The 15796-nt window shown below is 37.9% G+C and overlaps 1 protein-coding gene across 1 annotated transcript in view; it reads right to left on the bottom strand.

Annotated features, from left to right (window-relative positions):
• Positions 1-15796, bottom strand: part of NALF1 (NALCN channel auxiliary factor 1) — a 492970-nt gene that overhangs the window by 475952 nt on the left and 1222 nt on the right. The gene's annotated exons all lie outside the window — the stretch shown is intronic.

Here is a 15796-nt window from a genome sequence, read left to right as displayed (position 1 = left end):
CAAAGATCCACAGTCAAACATAGCAGCAGAGGTTAGTTTGGCAGGGAGCTTGAGGAGGGGTAAAGAGAAATAGCTAGGTAGTGATGAACAATAAAGGGAAAAGAATAGCTATATCCTAAAAGATATTTTAAATTGCCATCTTTGCCATTGGTGGGCATGGATTAGAAATGTGTTTAGCACAATTCTGACTGCACCAGAGCAAAGCATGCTGTGTACCAATGTCCTTTAGAGTGTTAAAGTAGGTAAATAGTAACATGTGAAACTGTCTATGAGAATCAGCTTAATGCATGAGGACTTGTTGCATGAGTCCTTTTTGCCAAGAATTATAGGTAAAAGCCTGTGTTGTAATGTGTCGCAGCTGCAGAGAAACTCTTGTTTTACAGCAGATGTACAGATATTCTCATTTAGGTGTACAATACACAAACAAAATCCTTCTCTGTCATGCAATAAACTGCATTTAAATACCTTCCTCAGTCAGTAGCCATTAATAAGGCCCTAAAACTGTATGTTGAAGGGGCAAATCCCTCCACTAGTATTTCAATATGTTCAAAATTTTATTTTTTTCTGGTTTTGATTACTAGTTTGGTTATACCACTTTAATAATTTACATAAATATAATCCTCTCCTACCCTAGTCTCCACTTTCATCCAACAATTTGCCACTAGATATCAGAAAAAAAATCCTATAGGAGCTATACAAAAAATTCAGTAAGAACTATAGCAACAGAAATCCTATCTTAATTATTACAAAGAACCAGCACAACTAATGCATGAAGCATAGCAAGAACCAAATTTTGATGAAATTTGGGTGCATTTGCCACACATTTAGAGAAAATTAGGACTTTGAATACCATTCTAAGTGCCTTTGAAAATGAAATTTACCTCTAATGATAAGATACCCCTTCATGTATGAAATTATACTAATAGAAAAGCATATGGAAAAGTATTTTCTTGAATCATAGGCATGATAAATTGACTACTGCCAAATATGAATTAAGAAGAAACTTTGCAAACTAGCAAATGATCTTCTGTCTGGTGTAGCATTCATTTTACCTCCTAAGCTTATTCCCAGAGATAGGACATGACACCAAGCAGTTCACTGAGCAGTGTAGTATGTCAGTTCCTATATCCTGCTTACCAAAAATACACTCTGTTCAGTTTTCTAATTCTTCAGTATCGGCTCCTTCAGGCTTCAAGATAAAGCAATGTAAGTATAATCTGAGATACACCCAAGTGAAGCCTTTTACGAATATGTTGTCTATCTACTCTTATGATGACTGAAGTTAAACCCCTGCAATTTTGGCTACCTGCCACGTTGACTGCTTTTCCCGCTGGCAGGAGAATGCCCTGCCTCTGCTAGTTGGTCTCCCTTGCAGTTCCTGATCAGCTCGGTAGCATCTGGAGGTGAAGTATGTGCTGGTCACCTGCAGGTCTCCCTCTGATGTTTCAATCAATCACACACACTGATAGTATTTCAGCAAATTATTTCTTTATCTATTTTTGCTCGACCAGTGAATCACTTTTCTTGCCTCTTTTTAGCCCCACTGGAGTTCTGAGTTGGGGAAAAGGTAAGAAAGCTTCCTGGTGGTTATCAAAGGCTAAAAACATTAAGCCCCACAGATCTTCAGGACCATTGTTGCTATTGGAACTGGGTTGATCATGACCTCTAGAAGAACTAATTTTCTTCCCAGAAGTGCAGTGAACTTGTTTAAAAACAACTCAATACATGGCATGAATTTTCAGGGTTCAAAAGCAATGTCCACGTATAATTACAGATAGTATTGCAATAAAAATGCCTAAATGATAAAAACTGGAAAGGTAGTAGTTCCCTGTACTAACAACCAATATTCTATCAGCAAGGCAATAGTCTTCTAGTGTTATATTTTCTAAAGAACTACACAGTACTTTTTAATCTTTCAAAGAAAAAAGCTTTACTCCGTGAAGAAAAATAATGTCAATCTCTACCATAGATACAGTTTTGTCCTCAACGCTGAAAAATCCAAAGAAAATGAAGTCTTCACAGGTATATGGAAAATGAAATAATTAAAAAAAAATCAGTTACTTAGGCTTCCTTGTGTATCTGCTTGTCAGTTCAGTGGCTACCTAAAATCCAGACTGAACACTACCCCATAATCTTTTTTTCTCCTAGCAGGAAACAAGAAAATAAGTTAGAGGATAGAGAGGGCAGTATTTTATGAAGGAAGGTCAGACTTGTTCCATTCCTGCCGATTTCCTTCCCTCCCCACACAACTTTTGTATTTTCATGATTGTTTAGATATTTTTGCACCACTCTAATATTAAAAATTCAAGGGTTGCCACAAACAGGCACTGAAAGGTCTGTTCAGCCTCATGTCCATATGCTGGGAAGGTGCAGTGAATTCCACAGTGAGGACAGAGGCAGCCCAGAGAGCCCAAAATGCAGCAGAGCTGCAGTGGTTCTGCTGCACAGAGGCTTGGCAGCTGCAGGGAGGGCATGGAGCAAAAATCTGCACTGTGCTGTGCATCACCTCCATAGGCACGCCAGCAGAAGGTGGAGGGAAAAAACCTAAAAAATAAAGAAAACAAAAATAATAGTAGATGATCACTAGTGCCATGATTATATACAGCCAGGGGCAGTGAATCATTTCAGAGCCCCGGCTCAGAGCCTTGGGCTGCAGTCCTGAAGAAATTGCTGAGATACTTTGGGAATTGTCTCCAGGTGAGAGTTGAATTTCAGTCTCCTTAACTATGTCTATGTGAATATTAACAAGGAGTGCGGCTGTGTAGAAACACTCTGTGGACTGATACAGTGCTGAGAACCTGGCATCTACTTTAGACGTATTTCATAGGTTTTACTTCAGGCTAACCTTAGTCCTGTAGACTGGATGTCCCTTAGTGCCGGCAACTCAATGGATGTGCTTCTGGGGCACTTCTTCTCTTTGACTTTCAGCGGAAAGCAATCCGGTTTGTGTGCTCCCACGCTGCTCCGTGACGTGAATCAAGATGCAGTAAGAGTGGGAGTGGGACTGAGTGGGAGGTTTGCTTCAAAAGCACGCCCCTGACCTGAACTAAAATGCTAATGGGGACACGGCCTCAGGGCTGCGTACAGCTGCCTGGACGCGATTCAAGCGCTTGAGATTTGTGAGCTGCGTGCCCAAGTGTGTACAGACTCTGTAAGAAACGCACAGCTGCCTTTTAGCTCTATGCAAAGTAAAGAAAAGAATTTGAAGCAGGACCAGCCCTTTGAGGAATATAACAGGCACACCTCATCGCACACTGCATCTAATGGGGCCTCTGCATTGCTGAATTAATGTAATATTTGAGTTGCCCAATAGTACCGTTACCTGCAGGAGTAAACCTAAAACACTTTCAGTCTTTTGCTCCTCTTTCAAACATATAACCAAATGATTTTAAACAACTCTTTATACATATATACTTTAAGTTCCATTTTCTATCCTGTACACAGGACCACAAATTTAGAGTAACCCCAAAAAAACGTATTGATATTCACAGATCTCTTATTCCCCTCTGTGAGCCTCCTGATCTTCCCTGCCAGTCATGATTTTGGTAAAATTCTGAGTTGTATATATCTCCTACAAGCTGCAAAACATATCGTCTTCTCCCCTTCTAGATCTAAACAACTATAAAAGGAGAAAAGATCTCTTCCATCCCAAATACCAGTTCTCTTCAAATCAAGCCTGTATTAAAAACATGAGAAAAAAAAATCATACTATAAATATTTACATTCATACCAAAATTTAAGGAATATTTTTTCTCCATTTATCAAAAAGAAACAGCCACAAGTAGACAGGAAACTGCAAAAAAGGTTTAAATAAATATTTGGGAAGTCACTGAAATTCATGCTTATGTTGCACAAACTAACAGAATTCTGACCTTTAAAAAATCCTAGAAAAAAATATAAAACTCAGATGATACAATGGTAATAAAAATCTGATCTCCCAGATAATCACAGCAATCAAAAGGTCCTGGTCTAAAAGAAACCTACATAAAAAACCCAGAAAAAACTTGTTACGTAACATGCAAATAAAAAAGCAGAAACAAAACCAATCTAAAATATTCCAATGAAGCAAATAGAACAATTAAGGTAACTTCTTCCATAATCTATTAATATTAGGTAGCAGAGACACGCGGAGTTTTAGGCAGTTTTGTTCCAACCAGTGATCCAAACTTCAGTCCAAACACACAGAGGGCCTCTACAAAGGAGTTGTGAAGACCAATGTAAAACAGAGCTAGTGCACATACGACATCGGCAATCGATGCTTGTGTATTCCACATTTACTGTGGGGCCTTTCTGAAGTCTTGATGAAAGAAAGAAAATACTCTAAGTAGTTTACATTTCCAGATCAGTCAGAAAATAAACATATCAGTGACTGCAAAAAAGAAAAAAAATTTAGAAATAATTGTTACTTTTTTTGTACTTCCTAAACCACTTCTTAATTTTAAAGAATCCAGGACATTTCAAAGATGTCCATAGGACTCCACTTCAGGACTGTCCTAGCCTCTCCAAGATGCTTGATCTTACTTCAGTAATTTCTTTGTCGCACCTCCTGTAAGACATATACATATATATATATATATCTCTCACACATATATACATACATATGTGTGTATAATACCTGTAATTTTTACTTAAGATGAGTCATTGTTAAAATTACTACCTTTCCTGTGAGTGTTGAAATGTACCACAGAGCAAAACTTCCATTACCTGATCAATTCTTCAACTTATGCTTAAATTCTAACTGTATTTATACCAGCGTAAATACAGAGTGTCTTTACAGCAATAAAAGCAGCTTCTCTGGATTTAAGCTTGCAATACTACTGATCAGCATCTCTCCTTTTAACCCTGGCAGATGACCTATACTCTTGGCTGGAAAAGGCAAATTAATTCTGCTTTGTTGTCTTGAAGGTTTTTCCCCCCCGGATAGCTGAACAAGTTAAGCTCATAATATTTTTCTACAGTGTGCCTGAAAAATCAATAGAGTAAGAGAATGGGATCAAGACCAAGTACAACAACAAAGAAAAGGGGAAAAAAACATTAATCTGACAACAATAACAAATTAGTAACGTCAGTCAAAGACAAGGAAATGAGCATTTAAAGCACTCTGCATATTGCTTTTTGTAGCTAGGTTTGTAAAGCAAATCAGTCTGAGTCAAATCTGTCCCTTTGTTTCATATATCTGAGTTTTAAAGCATATCATGTGCCTCCTGCTCTCAGAACAGTATTACACTTAAGTAAAGCCATTGATTTCAATGGAGTTAGTCCTGGTTTATGTCATTGTAGATTCCTGATTAAAGAAAAGTGATCTATATTTACAAATGAAAATAAAACAATATTTTAAATTCACATCTGTCATACAGAGATTGGCTTGCAGTACATGTACTCAGGTCACGTCCCAGGAATCAATATCAGCTGCTAAATTTTGAAAAGCTATTGTTGCAGCAATGATTTAATTTCATTAATATAGTGAGGTTGCAAAAAATGTATACTTAGAAGGTTCAGCTTTAACATTTATAAGACTTAAATAGAGACAAAAGAAACCATAATGCACTTCTAACTGAATTGGGATATGAAACAGCAAGCCTCATTTCCTGAACTCCAGTGATACACTATACCTTGTTAGCTAAACTTAGCTTATAATAGGGGTCATTTCCCCAAGGTTTGTTTTATCAGAAAGCATGCAAGAAAAAAAAATAGAAATTAAAAATAGAGGCCATTTCCCCAAGGTTTGTTTTATCAGAAAGCATGCAAGAAAAAAAAAAATAGAAATAAAAAAAATTAATTCTGCTTTTAAGATAATTTGGCCAATATTTCAAATGTACCTTGTTCAGAGACTCATTCTTCTTCATAATGCTGGTCCAAGTTCAGGCAGGTTCTGTGTAGAAATATCTACAGCAAGACTTTTAACTCCATAGCAGAATAGGACTGGAAATTAACATCTCTCATCTCTGAATGCATGAAGAATTTTAAAAGCCATCCCACGGGACCTTGGCTGTGGTTTTGTTTTGCTTCCTTTTTTTCTTTTTTTAAGTGCGAAGCCTCCAGCCAACGGCATCTAATCCCCATATATCTGCTGCCCTGGCCCTGCTCCAGCTCTGGAGCCGACCGGGCAGAGCCTCCGCGTTCTGGCTGCACGTGCTGGGGTGTCCCCGGGAGCAGGGTGCTGGGTGCTTCCCACACTTGTTCCCTTCTGTAAAAAACTTCCTTCCTATCAAAACCTCCCAGTCTCACTTTAAAGTACCGTACCAAAATATTGACAGCTTGAACATAGTGTGAAAGGAAAAACGCGCGAGGCTGGTTTTGTTCTTACCGGGGTATAAAATTTGTGATATTCCAAAACAGATGCATTTGGAATACTTAATAATAAAAAGGTCAATTACTTAGGCCCTGACGACATGGATCTTTCTCCACCGTTTACACTAGCTGCCTGACTTTAATATGGCTGGAATCAGTACAGACACATCCCACTGGAAAACCACCAGAAACTTGCTTAAGGAACTTACTAAAGATCAGTATTGTAAATAGATATTACAGTAATACTTCTCTTGAAAATTTCCAGACGTTTTAGTCTTTACCAAAGCATAGATTTTGGAATACTTCTGGCTGGTTTTAATAAAAAAATATTATGACTGACATACATAATTTTATTTTTATCATTTTGGTATTATACACTGAAACTCAAAGATACAGTTTTCTCATATTTTAAAAAGAATTTACTTTTAAAGTGAGAGGTGCTATACCAGATTTCACCACGAAATGATCTTCTTTCAAAAGTCAGTTATAAGTCTTTGAATACACAAGCATTTTCACTTGCAACTGTGAATAAATAAAATGCCCTTATTATCCTAAAGCTCTTCTGTACAGAAATCTAGTTTCAACAAAGATCATATGTGAAGGCAATGTTAAGAGTACTCATGGGAAATTTGCATGTAACTTTTGTAAGTACATTTTTAAAAAATATATACTTGTATTATTTATTCCACAATAAAAATAGCCTAAAAAATAATTGTTATGGTTTAGCTACTATTTTTTGTTGATCTTCTACAAGCTGGGCTTTATTTTAAAGAACATCTGGTTTTCGATCCAGTGTGCACGTATACAAATACAAAAATTTGCCTCAGCAGAGATCATTTTAGTGCCTTTGAAAATGTAAGTTTACCTCTAACAATAGAGATACCCCTCTAAATGATGAAGTTATACTAATTAAAAAGTATATATATTTTCTTGAATCATCAACATAATAAATCAGCTATTACCTAATATAACTTAAGAATAAACCTTCCACACCAGCAAAAGATTTTCTGTTTGGTATACCGTTCCTCATGAAGAATATGTATACATGAATAAATTTTTCTATTTATGGTCTTATATTTAGTTGTCTATTACTACACACAGAAATCTGCAATAAAAGTAATTAGATTCTAATATAGATTTTAAAGCATTTAAGGGTTGCTCAAATTCTTCCTTAATACATCTTTAAATCCAAGTATTTATCTAAATGAATACATCTCATACATAATTAGTTTTTCTGAGAAGAACCTATGAGTGTAACCTCTCAAATATGGTGAGCAAGCTAACCAATGTAGAAAAATGATCAGCGAATCATCAATCAACAAACTCTGGAAATGCGTATTCTCCTAAAAGAATGAATAAAATGAGAAAAACTATTTTTCCAAATATCACATACAATCCATCTTTTCCTCTTCCCTTTAATAAAGAATGTCCTCTGTTTCTGGATTGCTAATATCTTAAAAAAGTAATAAAGATACTTTGTTATGATGTTTTACACAGATCAAGTGTGCTGACAGGCCCAAGATACCATTTACATAAGCATTCAGGCAAATTGAAGGCAATATCTAATCTAACATGCAGAGGATCAGCAAGAATTAAACATGCATTTAAGAAGCATTCTAGATATCATATTTGCTCCCTGGAAAATATCTCCTGAAAATTACAATATATTGCACATTCTAAAATACAAAAATAATATAATTCCTTTCTTTTTTCTTTTTCAAATATTATAATAGATAATTTGAAAATATAATGGCTTGACTAAGGAACTTGCCCAAACTGTAACATTAAAAAAATTGTAAAAATGCCACTGTCATATTCCAAAAGTGAAAATGTGGCCTTTTTTCATTTGTAATCTCTCAGCTACAATTTCCCCCTAATTTCATTGAAAATATTTAAAACATCCACAATGACTTCCAAACTGCTGCAGAATTTCTAAGAATCTGGACTCAAACATGTTGTTTGTTGGTAACTTCAGATCATCTTTGCTACTGTTTTTAATCAGCTAGTTGTCTTCTAATGATGCAATCTCTGAATGGCTTCTCAACATCAATCTATATGAAAGGTGAACATTCCCATCAGGATCTCCAAGACACTTTAAAGGACCAAGATATTCATATAGAACTGCTGAAGTTTATCAGCTCATCATTTATCATCACCTTTGTCCCCACAGTTTGGTTGTATTTGACCAACGCTTCAAAGGCTCCTACCAGGTTGTCCATAAAGGCTTTAGGAGAATGTTATTTCAAACAGAGTTTTCGAGACATGGCCATCAGTTTGGATGAAAGAGATGAGGCGAAGGGTGGGAGAATATCAAGTGTTGATCAACTCCACTACAAAACTGCCTACATCATGCCCTGTTCTCTTTGTCATTGTGGACTGGGAGCTCATTGGATATAGCTCTTCAATGTGAATGTTCTAAAGGAGCAAACTATGTCTTTCATAAATCTGCCCTGTTTGCGAGCAAGGTCAGATCACAAATCCAAAAATAAATCTGGTCTTTATTTTTTTTTAACATACCTTCCAATTAATGAAATCTCTCTATGAGACAGAATATGTCTCTAGTGCCTCACTAAATTTGTATTCATCTAACTGATTGATGCTGTAAAGTAAACTAAACTATCACACGCTCTCACTTAGCAATGTTTGCTCTACAGTTCTGACAAGAGAAAAGTACAGTGAAAAGTACATAGAAAAGTACAGTATGGTTATTTTAGTAAAGTGGCATAAACGCCTACGAATATATGCCTCTTGAGTGAGAGAGATTGGGTAGGCTTGGGAGTTCCCTCTGATTTGGTCTAAGGGAAAAAAATGAAACCCAGTGTAATGTATAGGACTTCTCACATACATAGACACCTCCCAACCCCCACCAAAAAACACCTTCCTTCTAAAGAGAGAAGGGACAATAAGAGAAATAATCTGTAGCACATTTACCTGCAAAAACTGCTGTTAAGAAGGTGACCTACAATTGTTATTGTGTGGTTTCTCAGTGGAACTAACAACTGGAAAAAAGTATTATGTAGGAGATCTTGGCCCCCCCTCCCTCAAAAAAGTGATAAAAATACAGTTATGTCATACAAGGCCCTTTCCTATTCTCTTCCCTAAGAAGCAGATTGAATAGCTCACACATTCTTCAGTGACAGAATACAGTTATCAGAGAAGTGAAAGGGGCTTGTGGTTTCACTAGGTTGATATGGGACAGTACAAGTAGCAGGATTTTACAAACTTTCTCACAGTTAAATTTTGCCTATGAACACAATGTAATCCAAACATATTTTTTATACCAAAATCACTTTGTTAGGATTCATTTAAGATGACTTTAAAGGTCCACAGTGGAGGTGTTTGCATCTGAGATAAAATGACGGTATGTGCTCTTTAAAGACAATGAACATAAATGAGGTACTTTTAGGGCATAATCCATCCGACCTATTTTAGATGTCCACTTGACTGTGAACCGACTTAGACTCTAGAATTACCTGTGTATCTCCATTGACTACAAAGACAGCCTGAGCTTTTATATTTATATTTGATGCAGACATCCAGACTGGGCATCTACTTTTTTTTCTTTTAATCAGGTGAATTATTTAATTTTTCTATCTTTTGGAGTGTTATGAGTGATATTTATTAAAAAGTAATATTTAAGAGTTCAGCTTCTAAGTTACTTTTTCCCTTTTAGGCAATTCACAGATCTAAATACATTATGGATCTTAGTGCAAGACTGAAGTGATAAATTACTAAGTATAGACCAAATGATTTTTAGGCAGGATAAGTGATAGAACTATAATTTGCATTTTGATTACTTTTCCTAGAAGAACATGAAATGAAGGAGCAAGACTGCCGCATTCTCTGCCAGGTGCGTGGGAAGTGTACTGCTTGATGCAAAGAGAACCAGTGAGCAAAGTAAAATTGAGGGCAGAGCCATGAGGTCCCTAGCCATGTGACACTACTACCATGAAGTGTTAAATGGTGGCTGCTGAATGAGGGTGGAATTCACTTCAACTACTCTGTGCTAGTCATCTGTAGTCTTTTTTTTTTTTCCCAAATCAGGAATGAGGTAACCACCAACACTATGAATGGGATGGCAATCTAGATGATCAACTAGATGCAAACTTCTAAAAAGTTAGGTGGAGTATACTCACTTCTGGAAAAAACACCCTGGGAAATTTCCTCTTTTAGGGAGTGAAGAGATCTGATCCTGATGCAACAAAGCATTTAATCAATTGAATACCTATAAGCATGTGGATAGTCTTCCCTGAGTGCAGTGCCATTCATCTAGCTCCAAACAGGAGAATGAACCAGATTGCTGAATCAGGATTTTAGGCCAAAATACAAAGTCCATTAGTACATAGTCAGTGCTGCTCCTTATATAAATATACCAGTGCACTATTACAAGAATAGTTCTACTAAATTCATCCACATATTTATCTTAAATTACTTTTGAAAAATAATTCAACTTCTACTTTCAACTGAACAAATAGCATGTGCAAACATCCATTTATAGAGTCACATTAGTTTCACTGAAGTTTAAACAAAACTTGTAAAAAAACATATATACATTCAAGTGTCATGGCTTTTTAATACAGCATATTATTCATTTTAAAAAGAGATTTAAAATAAATACCTACATTTCAACACATTCTGAAAAGGCATCAGTTCAGTAATTAATGTTTATTGTTTCCCATTCGTATTAGACACTGACCATCAGTGCAGATTTCTGAAAGTTTAATTTGTAAGAGCTTCTTCTGATTAGTTTAGGTATCACTTTTGCATATAATATAAATATTGTGTGATTAAGATGTACAATTGAAATGTCTAACTTTGCAGCACATGCTGGTCTATGTGACCTTTTGTAACAGAAGGGTTCTTTTATCACTTGAGCTTTTGGGTTTGTATTTCTCATCTGCTCTTTTCTGCCAGCTTAACTGAGATTTTAAATCAAAACCTAATTAGACTACATATGCTGCTTAGGAGAAAGTTCTTGGAAAAGTCATGATTCATATAAGCTTTGATATTTCCGAATAAATGAGAACAAATGTGATTTTAATTGTTTTAAATAACTCTCAGTCATCCTCTTACTCAAATAAAAGTAGTTGAACACAGCTCTTTGATAAAAAAAAAAAAAATCTAGTAACAGAAGGACCAGCTCTATATTCCTAGCAACTATACCATCTATGTTTAATGATGAAACCCTTTATTTGGATTTTTATATATATATATATATGCATGTTTTTCAACTGAGTAGTATTATAACTCAGCTATTTTATTACATATTTCTGATACCAATATCATAAACCTCAAATCAGAATTTATGAAATTATATGTAATTCCTGAAAAAAAAAAAAGAAAAAAAATCTGTGTGTATATGCTCATCACCTAGGATGTCAGCTAAAGTTTGCTTTTTAGCAATGTTGATATTAAAAAACAAAGTGGTGTATTTTTATTTTTATTTTTTGATATTCTAGGAGGAAAACTGAATTATTTTGGTTTTTTAATTATAATGCACTTATCTGAATTGCACGTTTCAATATTTTAGCTAGCACTAAGGAAGGCCACATTTTAAACACTCTCAACTTTCACTGGGTTAAAGAAACCTGTGTCAAAAAATTATAACTGATATTTTGTTCAAACATTAATAAATACTTCTGCCAAGAAAGCTTTGGCCTCTGATACTTGTCACAAAGACGTAAGTTGTATCTCTCAAAGAAAAAAAAAATATTAAAAACCTTTACATTTATATGTCCTACTTAGTTATTTGACCCAGTTCCTAATCAGAAGTAGCCAGAATTTTCTTTTATTCCACAGAGCGATTGCCTGCTGTCTTAAGAATAAGAACTTGAGTATTTCCCCTGATAGAAAGCTGACAAGTCATTATGAGGAACTGTGTCTTCCAACGTCAAGACAATATAGTTCTCTATTAATTGTTTGAATACAGTCCTGTGTCACACTACTTATAAAAACAATATCCTGGAAACCAAGAAACTTTAGATACTGCCAAGAACAATCTCTGTATATATAAACACTGCTTTATAATGTGCAAAAGCAAGTTTTCATAAGTATTTTAAAAAATGTAACAAATTTAAGACAGAAAAAACAGAAATGTACATCCAGATTCTCAGTTACTCAGTTACTTTAGTGATTCAGTAAAGCTACAGCAATTTATGTCACTTTGCTGAATATGTAATACATTCAAATATTTGTCTTACTTATATTTATTGTTTAGCCGTTACTGATATGTGACTACCAAGATGAGAAAACAGTATATAAAGACATCAGACTTCAAGGACATTTTTTAACAAGTAAGTTGAAGATGGATTTATAGTGAAACAACACTGATATCCAGAACTTCTAAAAAACGTACAAAGTCTACTGACATCCTAACAATATAAAATGCATACGCGTGTTCATTGATACTGTAAAAAAAAACCCACTTATTTTCCAAATGTTCTAAAATTCAAAATTCTCAGCATTTTCTACAAGATTTTCAAAAATTCCAATACAACTCAATAAGAAGCTTAATAGTAAGACCTTAATTACAGGATGGCATTCTTTCAAAAAAAAAAAAAAAAGAGTGAGTATACTTAGATATTAAAACCAAAACCAAAACTCACTATGTAGAACAGCTAAATGTGAATGGATAACCCAAACAACTCCTGACTGCAAACTTCTGCAATACAAAGCAATTACGTTAGAATATTCTTCAGAGACCAGGGGACATGTAGTGGAACACGGAGTATTTTGAAAATAAAGTTCATTTTCTTCCAGTTCCAGATAAAGGAATGAAAATACAAAGTCTGAGCTTTAGAGTCACACATCAGAAGTACTGACATGTACTATTTGTTATAACCAATAGCACTTTCTTGAAAGGCATAACGTGCCGGACTGAGAAACCCCCATGACTTTCACTCTTCACTGTGAGAACTGACTGCGTCGAGGGTGGGGGGTGGTGGGGGGGAGAGTTTGGGAAGGGGGAAGTAATACTTGACTACAAGGTTTAGGTTGACTGCTATTTTGGCATCAGCTATAATTGGTCGACTGGATGAAAAGCACTCTTTCTGTGAATGAAGCAGCCCTCCCAGAGTACTAAAGGTGTCTTAAATAGAAACACATTACTTAAGAAGCCTTTCATTGTATTAAGCCAGTGCTTACATACATGATTATTGAGTAAAGTCAGCATTTTTAGCATTTTGTTCAAAAGAAAAGAAAAAGCAGCTCGCTACATAAACCAATCAATCAGTGTGTACCTAAAACGCATAGTTAGATGTCAAGTTATTTTGTGTTCTGAATCTGAAGCTGTGAGTTATCTAGGTGCCCAGTGCTCGAAAATTTGGTATTTACTCACACACACACACAAAATATTTCCTGAACTGAGTTTTATAAATGAAATATGAATAAAAGGCCAGAAAGTCCAGCAAAATATCGCAACTGTCACAAAGTATTCACGACGCATTTCTAGTTCCACCTGTAGAAACCAGGGTAGACGGCATACAGGCACACCAACACAGGCGGCTACCAGCCCGCCGGACCTGCTAGACGCCTGGCTCGCTCAGCCACCAGAAGGAATCAAAAGGCTCCAGGGGGGACCCAGAAGCCCCGAGCCGGGAGGCAGGCGGCAGGCAGCGCCTTGCCCCCAGCGTGGCGGCGGGCTGCGGGCGCTGCCTCTGCAGCACCTTGGACAGCAGCCTCCCGGCAGCGGCCGCCGCCACGCCGCGCCCGGCCACGCCCCATCTGGCCTCGCCCCGTCCGGCCACGCCCCGCCCAGCCCCGCCCCACGCACCTGCCCTGTGTGCTACCCACCAGCTTCCCCGGAAAGAGAAAGAAAACACAGAGTTGCACCCTTGGTTTAGTTTGTTGGGTTTTTTTTTTTGTTTGTTTGTTTTTGCTTTTTCCCTTTTCCCTGCTGGAATATCCTTCATTTTTAACACAGACTGGTTGACCAAATTCTCACAACATAGAGCAATACCGCCTGGCACTGGGAACCGGAGAGCTGCAGGTCATTGCCACTGCATTTGTCTAGTTCATTTACACGTTTCACCCCATCATTTTCATGTCAACAACTTTTTCTCCATCATTACAAGTATTTCTCCTTCTTCAGTCTCTGAAGGGGAAATCGTTATACAGTGCGCATTTGCTATTCTCTTCATTTTCAACACCTTTTACATCGTGATATACTGTAGAGCAACTGCACACTCCGTGGTAAAGTTTAGTCAAACTAAACTGTGAGGCAAAAAAATCACTTTAAGCAAGTAGATGTTGATCATTTGGCAGCACAGAGCAGTAGGTCAGTTTCTAGTTAAAGAGTTACTGAAATGGCGAAGAAGTCTTTACAGCAGTAGACACCTGTTTACCTTTGACACGCTTTTTACTTATCCACTTTATGCTTTTTACTTATCCAATTCACTCTGGAAACAAAATACATTTACATTTTCGGTAACTGAGTACATCACATATATACAATGAGTGTGTAGACACACAGTTTATAACCTAGAAACAGGGGAGTCAAAATTGCTGATGAGACTGTTTTACTTTTGTCAAGTTTAACAAGAAAAAACAAACACGGCAACTTTCCTACTTTATCCAATTACATAACAGGATATTTCAGCCTCTGGAGGGACCGTAGATTGATTTTCGTGGCAAAGCTATGTGCAAATTACACTAACTTCTTGGTGAATGGGATTCTTTAGGCACGGACTGTTACCATGAAATGATTTCAGAGGGCCCTGCTGAAGTTACAAAGCACAGAGGTACTGCTAGGCCGCCTGTTCGGAGCGGTGATTTGTATGCACAAATGTGTTCCACTCCTAAAGCAGGATTTGATTCAGGCTGGTTAATATAGTGCTACAGTAGTCGACATAATCCGGGTCAGAGCAGAAACCATTCACCTGGCCCGGCTCTCAACAAATACTCAAACAAACGGGGGGAAAAAGCACGCAGTTAGTTATTTTAGGTGCCAAGGACAACACTTTTCCCCCTCCTTTCCTGTCTCGAGAGGTAGGCCAACTAATCTGGTGCAAAAGTAGAGAGAAGACAACAAGTACGCAGAGCCAAAGTGGGACGCTGCCTCCTGCCAAAGCAAAGAAAACCCTCTGGATCTCGCCGAGCGGTCACCGGCGGCACCGAAGAAAACCCCCGCGGCTTACCGAAATGCCGTCACCGCCACTTCCCAACCGAGGGCCACCGCCGTGCCCGCTGACATCCACCCTCGTCCTCCGGCTTTACCCAGCCCCGCGGATTTTGGCAGAGCGCCCGGAGGCACGGTCCCGCTCCCGGCTCCCGGGCCGGCCGGGAGCCTCCCCCGCTCCGCCACCCCCGGGGCCAAGCGCCCGACGGAACCCACCCGGAGCCGCCGCGGCGGGACGAGACCCCCGTCCTCCGGGCACGGCGGCCAGCCGCCGCCCCGGCCCCGGCCCCGCCGCGCTCCTGGCGGGTTCGGCCCCCGGCCTGCAGGCTCCGGCCCCGGCCCGCCCCGCAGGGCCCGCGGGCAGGGCAGCGCCGTCGGGCGGCCCCGGCC

This window comes from Pelecanus crispus, chromosome 1, assembly GCF_030463565.1.
Source record: "Pelecanus crispus isolate bPelCri1 chromosome 1, bPelCri1.pri, whole genome shotgun sequence".
NCBI lineage: Eukaryota > Metazoa > Chordata > Aves > Pelecaniformes > Pelecanidae > Pelecanus > Pelecanus crispus.
Note: the sequence above shows the minus strand (reverse complement) of the source record. Positions and strands in the feature narration are given on the sequence as shown.